At 42.7% G+C, this 15710-nt stretch overlaps 1 protein-coding gene and 1 long non-coding RNA gene across 9 annotated transcripts in view; both read right to left on the bottom strand.

The window, feature by feature from the left end:
• The window catches only part of TTLL11 (tubulin tyrosine ligase like 11), a 272684-nt gene that overhangs the window by 81155 nt on the left and 175819 nt on the right, over nt 1–15710 (bottom strand). The window lies entirely within an intron of this gene.
• Nucleotides 1–15710, bottom strand: part of LOC144335141 (uncharacterized) — a 36737-nt gene that overhangs the window by 2565 nt on the left and 18462 nt on the right. The window lies entirely within an intron of this gene.

Below are 15710 nucleotides of genomic sequence, written 5' to 3'. Positions count from 1 at the left end.
CCTCTTGCCTCAGCCTCCTGAGTAGCTAAGACTATAGCCACATATATGGTTTAGACTTCACTCAACACATCCACATGTGCAGCTGAGGAATGTGGTGAGATCCAGCTCAGGCTGAAGTACAGTGGCACAATTAAAGCTCACTGCAGCCTTAAATGCCAGGGCTCAAAAGATCCTCCTGCCTTAGCCTCCCAAGTAGTTGGGACTACAGGCGCACCACCATGCCCAGCTAATTTATTTTTATTTTTTGTAGAGACAGGGTCTCACTATGTTGCCTGGGCTGGTCTTGAACTCCTGGCCTCAAGTAATCCTCCTGTCTCGGTCTCCCAAAGTGCTGAGATTACAAGCATGAGACACCTTGCCAGGCCCACTCTACATTTTAATTAATTTTATCCTCCATTTTCTCCCTCCTATCCCACCACCACTAGAATGTAAGCTCCATGAGATTTGGGTTTTTGTCTGTTTCATTCTCTGTTACATTCTCAGTGACTAAAGACAGTGCCACGCACATATCACATGCTTAGTAAACACATGTTGAATGAATAAATTTAAAAATTACCCTTCTAAATGTCTCTTAGGAGATTTATGTTGTATCTTATTTAACTCTGTCAATAACCTTATGCAATAGACACTATTTCCCCCGCTTTATGGAGGAAGAAACAGTAGCCAGTGAGTGACAAGAATGGCTCAAAAAGTACTTATACTTAGTAAGTGAGATTTGAAACCAGGACAGCCTCTCTAATGCCTGTGTTTATTACACTCTCCACATCACACAAGGGTGTCTCCTAATAGTCCCAATGGCCTCTGGACCTAAATTTAGCATTTAACTAGAGCACCTTGCCTTTAGTGAGGGTCTGTTTGTCCTAGTACTCAAGGGTCTTTATTTTGCCTCTTCTCTTGAAAGACAGGTTCATAGAGTACATAATTCTAAGTTTTCAGTTATTTTCTCTGAGCACTCAAACAGATTTCACTGACTTCTGAATTGCATTGTTACTGTTGTGAAGTCAGCTGTCAGTCTAATTACCACTGTGTTTTAGCATATAATCTGCCTTGTATCTCTGGTAGCTTTTATGATCTTTTCTTTGTCTTTGGTATTTAGCAGTTTCACAATATATCTACCCATGGATTTCTTTTTATTTTGTTTGAAATTCAGTGGGCTTCCTGTATCTGATCACTGATGTTTTTCGTTTCTATTCTCATTGAAAAATTCTCAGCTTTAACTTCTTTGAATACCAACTCTCTGCATTCTTTCTATTATCTCCTTCTGGAACTCCCATTAAATGTATGACCCTCTTATTCTATGCTCCATTCTTAAAATTCTTCCATTGTGTTTTCCATCTTATTATTTGTTTATGCTAAATTCTGGGTGATTTCTTCAAATGTATCTTTCAGTTGTCTATCAGGTCTCTAATTTATTTTCAAGTGAGTCTAATCTGCCATTAAACCCACTGAGTTCCTATTCTATTTTTATTTGTTTATTTATTTTTGAGATAGGGTCTCACTCTGTTGCCCAGACTGGAGTGCAATGGTACTATCATGGCTCACTGCAGCCTCAACCTCCTGGACTCAAGTGATCCTCCCACCTCAGCCTCCTGACTAGCTGAGACTACAGGTGTATACAGATGGGGTCTTCATATTGCCCAGGCTGGCCTTGAACTCCTGGGCTCATGAGTTCCTCCCACCTTAGCCTCCCAAAGTGCTGGGGTCACAGGAGTGAGCCACCACACCCTGCTGGGTATTTCATCCTCTTTGTGGCTATTGTAAATGGGATCGTGCTCTTGATTTGACTCTCAGCCAGGACATTATTGGTATATAGACAATACTACTGATTTTTATACACTGATTTAGTATCCTGAAACTTTACTAAAATCGTTTATCAGTTCTTAGTAGCCTTTCAGCAGAGTCTTTAGGGTTTTCTAGGTATAGAATCACATCATCAGTGGAGAGATATAGTTTGACTTCTTCTTTGCCTATTTGGATGCCTTTTCCTTTTTTCTCTTGCCTGATTGCTCTGGCTAAGACTACCCTTTGGATCTTCATGGGTAGGAATTCTTACAGTCCCAGGCTTCAAGTGCATTTTATCAGAGAAGAACTGTGTTTGCTTCTGTCAGGTGTCTGGGAACACTAACAACTTAGAACAGCTTTAAACTAAATTATAAGTATTCTGTTTTTCAAGTCACACAGATAATGTGAATTCCAACTCCAAACTCTGGTGAGATTGGGCTTATGGCTCTTAAAGAAGACACTGTTTTTCTCTCCCCCGAGAGCCAAGGCCAACACTGGCAAGTATCCCTATATTGCCCTGCGGGATGGGTTTTTCCTGGTTCATTCACTGAGAATGTGATCTTTCAGTGGTCCTGGTTTTATGTGGGAGTTTCCAATCTAATTTCCCTGATTGTTGGGTCTCTAGACTTTGTTTCTTGTCTCCTTGTGGGCCCAAGGTCTAGACCACAAGGGATTGTCAGATGCTTTCACGGAAACCCCAGTTTCAGCACCTGCTCACCCCCTCTGAAGCTGTGTTTCCTCATTGCTTTGTGTTTTCTCAGTGCTTCTGGCTTCTGATAATTTTTCGTACTTTCCTGTCAGCACAGTCCTACATTCGTTTTTTAATATTTTATTTATTTATGTTTTGGCCAGCATGTACTGGTGGAGTTTCTTCAGCTATCTAGTCTGTAATATTGTTAGACACAGAAGATCTATTGTGTGATTACACAAAAATTACTTTCATTGCTTTTCTCTCTTTATAAAAATAATATATATCCTCTATAAAGAAAAAATAAAACCATGGACAATCAAGATGAAAATAAAAACCATTTCTCATCCTACAGCCCAGAAGCAACCAGTTAACACTTTGGTGCCTATCCTTCCTTATCTGTATAAAATAGATCCTCAGTATTTGTTATTTTGAAAGCTTTTTCCTCCACCCAAACTATGATGAACATATTTCCCTGGACTTCACTATTCTTTAAGAACATCCTTTTAAGTTACCGGAGTGCACAGGTGTGCCATGATGGAGGTGGTTTTGAATAAAAGTCTGCCTGACTCCTGAGTTCTTACTTTTTCCATTGTTCTGTGTGAGGCATTTCCCTCTAAGCATTAGCTAAACTACAGTGGTTAGGAACCTTGGAGAAAAAGATGTTTCTCACAGACTGTTTCAATTCCCTGTGTCCCACTCTAGGCTTAGTATGTCTTTAATTGTGTGCAGCTGGGTTTATGCTTGATCTGTTTAGCCTGGAGTTTCTACCGAGTTTTTGTTTTAAAGGTCCTTAATGGGATGTTGACGGGTTTATCTCACTCTCCTTTTTCGTGCCTGTACTGTGAGTTTGAGTGAGTCATCAGCAAGCCTCCATTTGTGTGTTTTTAGTGGAGTCCAGATGCTTCTTTTCTGACACAGATGGGAGTTGAACAGCAGACCCAGGGCCACAGGAATGGTCAGTAGCCACAGGAATGGTCAGCCATGCCATTCTCTGTGGACTTCTAGTTCGTCATTGTACCATGTGTTGGGAAACTCTAGAGCCTTTTCTGCTCTGACATTCAGCAAGTGTTTTCTCTCTCTCACAGAGTCACAGGTTATCAGACGGGGGATATCTGCAGGTTCTACATATAGACTATATCATCTACCCCTGGGACTCTTATCTCAAATGAGCCCAGCTGCTTGGGGGCTTTCCTATGACTACTGTAACCACATTTCCTTATCCAGAAGTTCAGACACATTGTCTGATGGCCTCGGTCCAAAGGTAATGGTCACAATGGGCCAAGTGTCAGAGGCCTGCAATGTACCTGAAACTGCAATGTATTTCACATAGATCCTCTCATCTTCATACCACTCCTGCAGTGCAACAGTCTCCCTATTTTATACAGAGGAAAACTAAAGATTAAAGAGATGAGCTTGCCCAGCATCACACAACAAATAGGAGAGTCAGGATTGGAGCCTGAGTCCCACTCTTTCCATCCTGCCGTGCTGCTTTTTGCTCTTGGGTTTTTTAGAACACAGAAATCCTGAGGGCATGGGAAGAACACCTAGCTAAATATTTGGCAGTCCCCAGGGCTTGGCTGGAAAGTACCTATCATATGTATGGCAAAGCTGAATGGCACTGGTAAAAGCAGCACCTGCTTTAAACTCAAAACTGGGTTCAAATCCCAACTCTGTCACTGAGACGCTGTGTGACTTGGGCAAGTCACTTAACTCTTCAGATCTTCTGTTCTCTTATCCTTAAAATGAGGGTAATACCTCCCTTGTAAGGTTGTAGTGAAGATTAGGTGAGATTTTATATAAATATATACATGTAACATATGAATATGAGATTACATGTATTTATTTTTATGCACATTATTTTTTATAAAATGTTTTAAACACTAATTTTACACACACATATATCCCATAGGCACCCAGTGGCTGGTATAAGGCAGTCACCAACCTCTCTGGTTCTGCCATGTCTATACTTCGTGAATCTGTCAGTAAAACCAAATCAGATGGTACAATTACAAGGATTAGGTAAATGTAAAGTATTGAAAGAGAATATTGAGGTGTATCTTTTCTTCTCTGCTTTGAATGGAGTGACATTTATCTTGTCATTTTATAGCTTGGGGTTTGCAGGGTTTTCTAGCCGAGCTCAGGGATACCAAATACAACGTAGGTTAAATATACAGGCCAATTCAGCTTAACGCCCAGGCTAAGTCCGTCCATGAAACATAAATCACTTTAATTCCCATATTCATGACAGAGTTATCTTGGGGAACGGCACTTTCTGTTTGGAGAAAATACTAACAACTAAAACTATTTCCACATTTCATAATGATCATCCAGGGGACATCTGCAACAGTGTGGCTTTGATACATTTTTTTTTTTTTTTTTTTTGAGACGGAGTCTCACTCTGTCACCAGGCTGAGGTGCAGTGGCACGATCTTGGCTCACTGCAACCTCCGCCTCCCGGGTTCAAGCCATTCTCCTGCCTTAGCCTCCTGAGTAGCTGGGACTACAGGCACCCACCACCACGCCCAGCTAATTTTTGTATTTTTAGTAGAAACGGGGTTTCACCATATTGGCCAAGCTGGTCTCAATCTCTTGACCTCGTGATTTGCCCGCCTCGGCCTCCCAAAGTGCTGGAATTACAGGCGTGAGCCACCGCGCCCAGCCCGATACATTCTTACATGTTTAATGTGCGGCCCATTTAAAGCCACACCAGCAGACTCAGCCCTGTTGGAGCCTTGAGCCAGTCCAGGCCCAACAATCGCCTTTGCCCTGGTGGTGTTCTTTCTGACTTAAGTCTGGAAATCTCAGGCTCTGGTAGCTATCAACCCCATCCTCGTGGAGCCATGTCAATTTCCTCCAGCTGGGCTTCTGCCCTTGTCCCTGGTTGGTACCTTGTTTCCCACTAGGAGACAACCTGACTAGGATCCCTGCCCATTTGACTGGCCCCTGCCATGCCCTTGTTTCCTTTTTCTACCAGGGCAGCAGGTGTTAGTCCCCACACACCTTCATGCTATCTGGGTCCAGCCGTGAATAACCTGAGCTCATGAAACCACGAGGCCACCAGCGTCTAGTTGCTAGTGTTGACTCATGTATGGACGTCAATGCTCCTACTGCCATTTTGGACCCAGAGATACGGACACAAACAAATCCAAGTTTGTTTTGTTATGTTCTTTCACTTTGAAAAGCTCAACTTTCTGGATTGTTCCCCAGACCCTCAGAATGTGCTGGCCTATGCCGTACCTTGCTCACTAGTGGTAAGTCCAATTATAGACGTTCTGTCTAATATCACTGGTTCTAATATTGTAATATTATATATCTCTGTAGAACACATGAAAAATATAGAACTATATAGGCAAGAGAACAAAACTCTTATATGTAATCTCACTATCCAGAAATTATCACTTTTAATATTTTGATAAATCCCTTTCCACTCCTCTTAGATGCACATAATATTTTCACATAGCTGAAGTCACACTATACGTGCAATTTTAAAACCTATTTTTACATTTAATTTTTTTTTTTTTTTTTTTTTTTTTTTGAGACAAAGTCTTGCTCCATCACCCAGGCTGGAGTGCAATGGCACAAACTCGGCTCACTACAACCTCTATCTCCAGGGTTCAAGCTATTCTCGTGCCTCAGCCTCCTGAGTAAGCTGGGATTGCAGGCACGTAACACCACGCCTGGCTAATTTTTTGTATTTTTAGTAGATACAAGGTTTCACCATATTGCTCAGTCTGGCCTTGAACTCCTGAGCTCAGACAATCTGCCTGTTTCAGCCTCCCAAAATGCTAGGATTACAGGCATGAGCCACTGCACCTGGCCATTTAACATTTTATTATAAGGATTTTTGCCATATCATCAAGTTTACTTATAGACATCATCTTTAATGACAGAATGACTGCCCCTCAAGCTAACCCATATTTACATTGTTTCCAATTTGTCACTGCTTGGATGAACTTATTTACGCAAAAAAATCCTTCTCATAATTTTGGATTATATCTTTGGTGCAAATTCTTAGAAGTGAAATTTCTGAGTCAACAAGCATTAACATTTTAAGACCCTTGATATACAATCTGACTTTAGTCTATGACCTTGTGAGTTGTTAAAGAATAAATTCATAGTAACCAATTCAAAGCCTTTTCATCTATAATGTTTTGTTTGCCATGAAGTTAACTACTGAGATCACAATAAAATAGGGTGATACTTTTTCTATTAATTTCAACACAAATATGGGCTTAAAAATATTTCACACAGGACTATGGGAAACTGGAAGTAATGAGATTAGGCAATATTTTCAAATGACCTTCAATCACTTTCCTAATAACAGGAAATTGTCTTGGAGATTTGTATCTCTAATTATTTTTTAGACTCTTCTCCTCAAAGCTATGAATCTGAATCTGAGTCAGCAGCCTAAACAGCCAGAATTGGAAACAGTGAACTCTATTTCTGAGTTTCTTGTGTAGCATGGGAACTTGGGATGTCAGCTGCTCAAAATCCATTTATGTAATAATTTTTTTAAAAAAATATCTGTCTTCTCCATGAACCTTCCCCTGATCCCTCCAGGCAGAATTAATCACTTTCTTCTCTGCCCTGCTCATCACCAGTGCCTCATTTAACACTTGTCTTGGTCTTTATCCTATCTGAGTTATTTGTTCAAGCCTCCCATTAGGATGGCTGCTCCTGGAAGGCGAAACCTAGTGTGTTTCCTTAGACTTAGCACAGAGACCAGTGCAAAACAGGCACACACAAACAGGAGGAGGATTTTTTCTTTTTTAAATCTGCTAGGAAACATGTGGATTGTGCTTTGCTGGAAATCCTATGTGTAGGACAGCTTGGAAAGGGAAAGGGGAAAGGGGAAGGAGGCTCAATGACAGCCCAGAGGCCATACATGAGCAATAATCAGAAGAGAGTATTACTTCTAAAATTTCAGTGGTTCCAAAATGAAAAGTTCATTGACTGTTTCATAGATATTTGTGGTATACCTTCCAGGGAGCAGGTATTATGCCAGGTGATGGGGTCCAGAGAGGAGTAAAAAGCTCTGTCTGCCTTCCTAAAGCTCCTGGAGACCACCACCACAGTAAAATATAGAGATTTCGGCCAGGCACGGTGGCTCACGTCTGTATTTCCAGCATTTCAAGCAGCTGACAAACAACCACCCCCTACTCCCTATTTCCTTTACTCAGTAAATAAGAAGGGTTTTAGAAGCTCAGGGCCCTTGTTCACTAGAAGCAAGGAGCCTCCTGACCCCTTTTTCCAAATATACTCTTTTGTCTTTGTCTTTATTCCCATGTTTGTCCTCCTTTGTTCAGTCCACCAGGGTTCGTGGCAATTGAGTACCTACATTCCAGGCACTGTGCTGGGAACTAAAGACACAAATTGGGAGGCCAGGGTGGGAGGATCATCTGAGGTCAGGGGTTCAAGACCAGCCTGGCCAACATGGTGAAACCCCTTCTCTACTAAAAATACAAAAACTAGCCAGGTGTGATGGCACATGCCTGTAATCCCAGCTACTTGGGAGGCTGAGGCAGGAGAATCACTTAAACTCTGGAGGTGGAGGTTGCAGTGAGCGAAATCCACCTCCCGTGCTCCAGCCTGGGAAACAAGAGCAAAACTCTGTCTAAAAAAAAAGAAAAAAGAAAAGAGATTTCAATGATCCTATTAAAAAGTTGTCCATGGATGAAGGAAAATAAGCAGTGCAAAGCCAGATAGGATAAGAGATAGAGTCTGGATTTCCACTAATCAGAGAGCACCACCTTTAAGTCCATTATCTAAAAATCATTTCAGATTCTATCAGGCAATCACTATGTGTCACTCATGCTATCCGCCATGTCTAGATTATCTGCTCACTCATTTCCATTTGGTAGCAACCTTCCAAGGACAAGTAAGGCCTTTGAAATCCACTAACTCTTACTACAAATTTCTTGGGGGACTGTCACATCTGCGGTGGCTTGCCATGAAAAATGTATTATATCTAACCAAGTGGATACTTAAAACTATGTTACACATAATTGGGGGAAAATAGCTAAGGCTTAAAGATAAAGATTAATTAAGAAAAAGCGTTGCATGGTAAAAAGTTTTGGAGTGACAAGGCCAAGACAAAATCCTCATTCTGCTGGACATTCATCTTGTAGCCTTGATAAGTTACTTAGCCTTTCTGGGGCTCAGTATTCTCATCTGTAAAATGGGGGTGATTATAGCTATCTCCTGGAGAAGAAGAGAAGGAGTAGGAGAACAAAGAAGGCTATGTGGGTTTGACACAGATGTCTAGCACCCAAACATAAGGAATGTGGAATGCATAAGAAAAAGGGAAAGACCCCTTCTTCTGGTGGGTAGAAGACTGAGCAAGAAGCATCCGGTGACTCAGCTTCTGGTCCCAGATCCATTGCAAACTTGCTGTAAGACCAAGGGAATCCCATTCCCCTGAAACAATCTCAGTTTTCCCATCTGTAAAATGAGCAGTCTGGAATACATGACCCTAGTTTCCTCCCAGTTCTGACATTTCATCAGATCCTTTTGTTCTCTCTTCTTCTAAAGCGTGTAAGTCAGGGGACAGTGAGTCAGTTAGGACTTAGGACTGGGGCCAAGGCAGCATCGTAACATGGCTCATTCAGGCTTTCACGTCTCCAGGTTAGAAGGCTGCCAGCCTGGCTCACCAAGCAGAATACTTTTGTGAAAGATCCTGCCACAAGCTGGTGTTTCATGAGCAATGAACAGAAATCCATCTCCCATTTTGACTGCTGCACTGGGAATTCATAAAATATTCAAGTAACTAATAAAGTCATTTTTCGATTCAGCAGCGGTCTTCTCTACTCATCTCTTCATTTGTTTGTCCATCCAGTTGTTGATTCAAGTCACTGGAGCATCTATTATGAGAACAGACATGCAGATGTGCTGCCTGTCTTCCAGGAGCTATTGTTTCAGGCCTCTCTTCCTGGCTTGTAGATGGCTGTCTTCTCTCTGAGTCTTCACCTCGTCTTCTCTCTCTGTGCATCTGTGTCCAAATTTCCTCTCCTTGTAAGGACCTTCTAAGATAACCAGGGCCTATTCTGTTGACTTCATTTTAACTTGATCACCTCTGTAAATACCCTATCTTCAAATAAGGTCACATTCTGAGTTACTGGGGGTTAAGATTTCAACATATGAGTTTGCCAGAGGACACGATTTAGCCCATAACAGTTAGTCACTTAGTCAACCATTCCTTCATTTGCTCATATGTTCATTCATTCTTCCATTCAACCCAGAACAGTTAGTCAACTTATTTATCCATCCCTTCATGTGTTCATATGTTCATTCATTATACCATCCAACCCATAACAGTCAACTTATTGATCCATTCTTTCATTTGCTCATTCATTCTTCCAACCATAATTGAGTGCTGAGAGCCAAAAGCCTAAGGGTTGTGACCAACTCAGCAGTTCCACTGGAGGCTAAATGATCAAACAGCAAACTGTTGATCATGAACGCAGGATGTGGGCAAACTCACATCTGCACCTGCTGCCAGAAGGTATGCTGAGGGCAATCACTGCCTGGTACCGTGCTTCTTGAGGTTATCTACTGGAACAGCTGGAGCCTACTGCTCTAAGAAAGCAGTCATGCAGGACTGCACTAAATCAAGCAGCTGACCGACAATCACCCCCTACTCCCTATTTCCTTTACTCAATAAATAAGAAGGGCTGTAGAAGCTCAGGGCCCTTGTTCACTAGAAGCAAGCAGCCCCCGGCCCCTTTTTCCAAATATACTCTTTTGTCTTTGTCTTTATTCCCACGTTCGTCCTCCTTTGTTTAGTCCACCAGGGTCCATGGCAATTGAGTACCTACATTCCAGGCATTGTGCTGGGAACTAGAGACACAAAACAGAACAAGCAGATGTATCCATGGAAGATGTTACATCTGGTGGAGGCATCGTGCACACAGACAGCTCACTCAGTGCGAGGCAAGCTTAAAGTGAGGGCTGGGCACAGGGAATGGGGCACTCAGCTCCCATGGAGAACTCTGGGCAGTTTTCTAAGTCTTCTATGAGGCGATGGTGTTGGGGCCTAGAGGTGAAAGACTTGGGTAGAGCTGAGTAGGTGGCAGGTCAGAAGAGAGGAATGCCTGGGAAAGGAGGAATGCCTGCAAAGGAAACTGCAAAGTAAGACACAAGGGAGTGTGGAAGGAAAGGGCACCATTTTGGAACTCAAATAATGTGGATAGAGTCTAAGATGCGGTTTTCACCTATAACCTCACTGGATCCTCAAGGCAATAATGTAAGGTATGTAGGGCAGAAATTATCATTTCAAAATAAAGAAAAGGAAACTGAGGCCCAGAAGGGGATAACTAATTTGCTTACACAATACAGCGTTCAAGCGCAAAACCAGAGCTAGAGCTGTGGTCTCCCTCGCTTTGCAGACACAAGGGAGAAGAGCAGCAGTAGGTGTCCTGGGGAAAATTAATCTATTTGGGTTTTTGCAAATGACCCTGACCCATCTATTTGGATTTTGCAAATGACCTTGGTAAGTCTCTTATACTCTTTCTCTCATGAGGTACTTCTGATATCATTTTGTTATTACTTGGGCCAAAGTATGCTACTTTTCTGCAGGGAGCAGCATGACTTCATTTCAAATACTGTTCCTCATAACAGCTCTTTAACATTTGGCTACTAGAGAAAATGTCCCTGTATTTTGTGAATGTTTTAGAAACTTTCCAGTTCCTTCACAGTTTCCTCCGTCAGCTGAGGGTAACAGTTTGGAAAACAGTGATGCATCACTACAGTGAAATCAAACACATATTTTAGCCCTTTCCAGCAGTGGTTTTCTTTAGAACACATTCATCATTAAAACAAAGGGTTGTGGATTTGGAGGGAAAGTGACATTTGAGCTGTCAAGACAATCGAAAATGTTTAGGAAAACATGTCTCTTTTTTAGGAAATGCTTTTTGGGCAAGTGCAATTTCAAAAAAAATTCTTTCCTGTAAATGAACATTGTTAAGATAACATAGGAAAGCCTGGAAATCTTTGATCATCTCAAGTATAATCATTGTTTTGATTAATAAGTCAACTTTGCAGTAACAAAAAGGCAAGTAACCAAATTTAACTAGGTGGTTTGCATTTGTTTGTATTTTTAAAGTGTAAATCCTGAGTTTTGTTAAATAAGAGAGCCAGGAATAGTCATAAAGAAATTTTTTTAATGCATGGGCAAACTGGTTTTTCAACATTGGTATAGGTTCTAATCGGTATATGACTCTTTTTAACAATAATAATGGTGATCACATACTATATTTGAATAAACTCTGAGACTTTACAAAGTCCTTCCATCCCTGTTATGCCCCTGGTTCTCAGAATAGCCCTGTAAGTGTCCAGGTGCAGTGGCTCATGTCTGTAATCCCAGCACTTTGGGAGGCTGAGGTGGGTAGATCACTTGAGGTCAGGAGTTCGAGACCAGCCTGGCCAACATGGCAAAATTCTGTCTCTACTGAAAATACAAAAAATTAGCCGGGCATGGTGGTGGGCATCTGTAATCCCAGCTACTCTGGAGGCTGAGGCTGGAGAATCGCTTGAACCCAGGATGTGGAGGTTGTAGTAACCCGAGATTGCACCACTGCACTCCAGCCTGGGAAACAGAGGCTCCATCTCAGGAGAAAAAAAAAATTGACTCAGCAATCCCAGTACTGGATATATACCCTAAAGATTATAAATAATTCTACTATAAAGACACATGCACACGTATGTTTATTGCAGCAATATTCACAATAGCAAAGACTTGAAACCAACCCAAATGCCCATCAATGAAAGACTGGATTAAGAAAATGTGGCACATGTACACCATGGAATACTATGCAGTCATGAAAAGGAATGAGTTCATGTCCTTTGCAGGGACATGGATGAAGCTGGAAACCATCATTCTCAGCAAACTAACACAGGAACAGAAAACCAAACACCACATATTCTCTTTCATAAGTGGGAGTTGAACAATGAGAACACATGGACACAGGGAGGGGAACATCACACACCGGGGCCTGTTGGGGGTGGGGAGCTAGGGGAGTGATAGCATTAGGAGAAATACCTAATGTAGATGAGGGGTTGATGGGTGCAGCAAACCACCATGGCACGTGTATACCTGTGTAACAAACTTGCACCTTCTGCACATGTATCCCAGAACTTGAAGTATAATAAAAAAATAATTAAAAAAAAAATAATAGCCCTTTGAGGGAAGCAGCATACAGGTGGTTACCTCACTGTATGGATAGGGCACCGAAGCATTAGCAAATATTTGCAAGCTTCTACTATGTAAGAAGCCCCGGCCCAGGCACTCCAAGCTGAATTAGACAGTGATCCTGCTCCCAGGGAACTTACATGAGTTTTTAGGCAGGTAGACAGAGCAGGGCCTACGACCCAGGGGCCTGGGCTGCTCATCTACTGTACTGTTAGATCCATCTCAAATGTGCAGCTCTGTTAAAGGTAACGGTGGAATTTCCTTTTGGAAGAGACCCTTCTGGTCTGGAGACCATGTACTGCCTGCCAGGCCTCTGTGGTCAACCTGAGGAATCATCCAGAACACTTCAAACCCAGGTCCCGAGGATACACAAGCACATCAGGAGATCCTCCACCCTTACCATTCCCCTGCCCCTCCTCCCTGTCCAGCAATACCACACTCTTATGATCCCCCAAATAGGAAATGCTCTCTGTGTCTCTCTCTGGCTTCACATAAGCTCCCCCTTCTGCGCGGAATGCCCGTCTCTGCCCCACAGTCCATGTGGGTGTCGTGTGTCACTAAAACTTAGCACAGAGGACACCACTCCCTTGCCCGAGTCCCTTCTATACCTTGTATACACATTTACTGTTGAACTTGTCACCCTAAATTGTGTCTGTCTCAATACCCTATTGGATCTGGGAGCATCTTGAGAGTGGGGGCTGTCTTTTGTGACTTTCTAGATCCTCAGTGGCTAGTCCAGAAACTGGCACAGGGCAGATATTCAACACATACATGATATCAAGCATTTAGTAAGCACTTAGAATGTTATGAGTCTGAGGCACCCTCTAAATGTGTGATCTCTAAGCCCCATAAAGATCCTGGGGAAAGGCATTAGTTTCCTCATTTTACATACGAGGAACCTGAGATTTAGAGATATCATGAGACTTGGCCAAGATCAGAGTCAAGGAAAAAAAAAAAAAAAAAGCACTAGAATTCAAAGCCAGGCTTATCTGATTTCAACATTCTTTCCACAAACCCACAGTGACTCTGCTGAATTGCCTTCAAGGTAGTTTCTCCTGCAAAGTTTGGTAAAGACTTCAGTGAACTCTGGCTGCTGTACTCATTCTCCACTCACCCTGCTCCACCCCAGACAGGGGGAAGCAAGAAGGTTTGGGTTTAGAAGTCTCCTGATGATTTCTTATCCATGACTCCCTTTTTGTTTATGTTATCATAAGAGCATTTTCCATAGCATTAATCTGGATGACAAGACTTTAAGCACCTTGCCCTTAGTAATCTTGACTTAGAGTCTTTTTTTTTTTTTTTTAATCATCTGACTGCTTCTGAAAATGGTCAAAGACCAAATCTTACTGACACTAATTATTTCTTTAAAATGTGCGGATCTGTCCGTTGGCAAAAAGAAGACCAGGAGGCACAGTTAAATTACACAGTACATCACTGTCCCCAGCACAGTCATCTCTGTCACTCTGTCAGTGTGAAAATTTACAGCCGATATTATCTCTTTGAAGGGGTTCAAGTCCTAGAAAATACAAGCTAAATTTTAAGTAGAATTTTAATTTTAATGAAAGCTTCAGGGAATGCTGTTTATGTTGCTTATCTTTCATACCTGGTGATTAAGTTAATTTATGCTTAATGGAAAAGGATATTTCTAATCCCCAGACAGGCTCAACATCTGTCTAGGACTGTGTTTTTGGAAGCTTTAAGCTGCTTATGATGAATGTAATAAAACCAGGATACTACTGAACTGACACCTGAAGGCTACATGTAAGGAAGACCAGGGACATTATGTCTCTGCCCAGTGCTTGTATTGAAATCAAATCAATGTCTCATGCATTTCATTCTGTCAGCCCTTAAAATCCTGCCTCATGCTTTTTCATGGTATTCCCCAGACAGGGCTGCAGAAACGAAGGTGGGTTGTGAGGTGGGATCCGGCATTTGCACTCAGTGAAAACTAGCAGTTCTTGAGCCCCTCTGACATCTACAGACCAGGGCTCTGCTAGATGCCCTTTATTCACTATTTCATTTAACTCTCACAATAATTCTGAAGGCAGCAATTACCATCCCCACTTTCTACTGGGAGAAACTAAGGCTCAAAGAGGTGAACTTGCTTACCAGGTGACACAGCTTGGAAGCTAGGATTTGATCTTAAGACAGCCTGCTCTTGCTCTTTCCCCCATAGTATAGGCAGAAATTGACAAGCCATGGCCCTTGGGTCAAACCAACTTGCCATCTGTTTGTGTCAATAAAGTTTTATTGGAACACAGGCACAGCTATTTGTTAATACATTGTCTACAGCCAATGTCACGCAGCAACAGTAGAACTGAATAGACGTGGCAGAGAAGGCCTGGCAGGCAAAGCCTAAGCTAGTTTCTATCAAGCTTTTACAGGGAAAGTTTGCCATCTCCAGGCATAGGGCCTATACTATCACAAGGAAGTGACCTGAGCACCTATTACCTGGGAGGCCTGGGTTGGGCCAGGGCATGGAATGAAAGTTGATGAAGATACAGTCTATGGTTTCAAGGAGCTTAAAATCTGTAGGCAGAACCTTCAAATGAAATGGTAAGCCCAGATGTTATTTATCTCAGCAGCCCCCAAGCTGCCCAGTAAAAGAGACAGTGCTGCTGCCCTCTATCACATGGATCACTCGGGCCTTCCCGGGCGTCTCCAGGAAGAGCCTTGAGAGCACCCAGCACATCCTCACGCAGCCCACTCCTCTGTCATGCGGCCCCTTCATCCTCACGTGGCCCCCTCCATCCTCATTGGCCCCCTCTGCCTGTGCTCCTGTGGACTCGCAGATGGCCCGTTTCCCCTGCACACACGCTGCTGGGGAGTGCTACTTGGGAGCACTGTGCTACAGCAAGAGGGCTGGCTCTTCCTGCTCCCCAGGCTACCTGGGAATGGAGCCAGATCCCATGGAGAAGGAGAGAGGACTAGAGTCAGGAACCTGTGTCACTTTGCTTCTGGGGTCCTGCTTATGCCAAGTATGGCCCAGGTCCTCTCACACAGACCCATCAGCTCTGCCTCTAACCCGTTCTCCACAGGGCTCAAAACCAG

This window comes from Macaca mulatta, chromosome 15 (assembly GCF_049350105.2).
Source record: "Macaca mulatta isolate MMU2019108-1 chromosome 15, T2T-MMU8v2.0, whole genome shotgun sequence".
Classification (NCBI taxonomy): domain Eukaryota; kingdom Metazoa; phylum Chordata; class Mammalia; order Primates; family Cercopithecidae; genus Macaca; species Macaca mulatta.
This window is presented reverse-complemented; position numbering and strand designations above follow the sequence as displayed.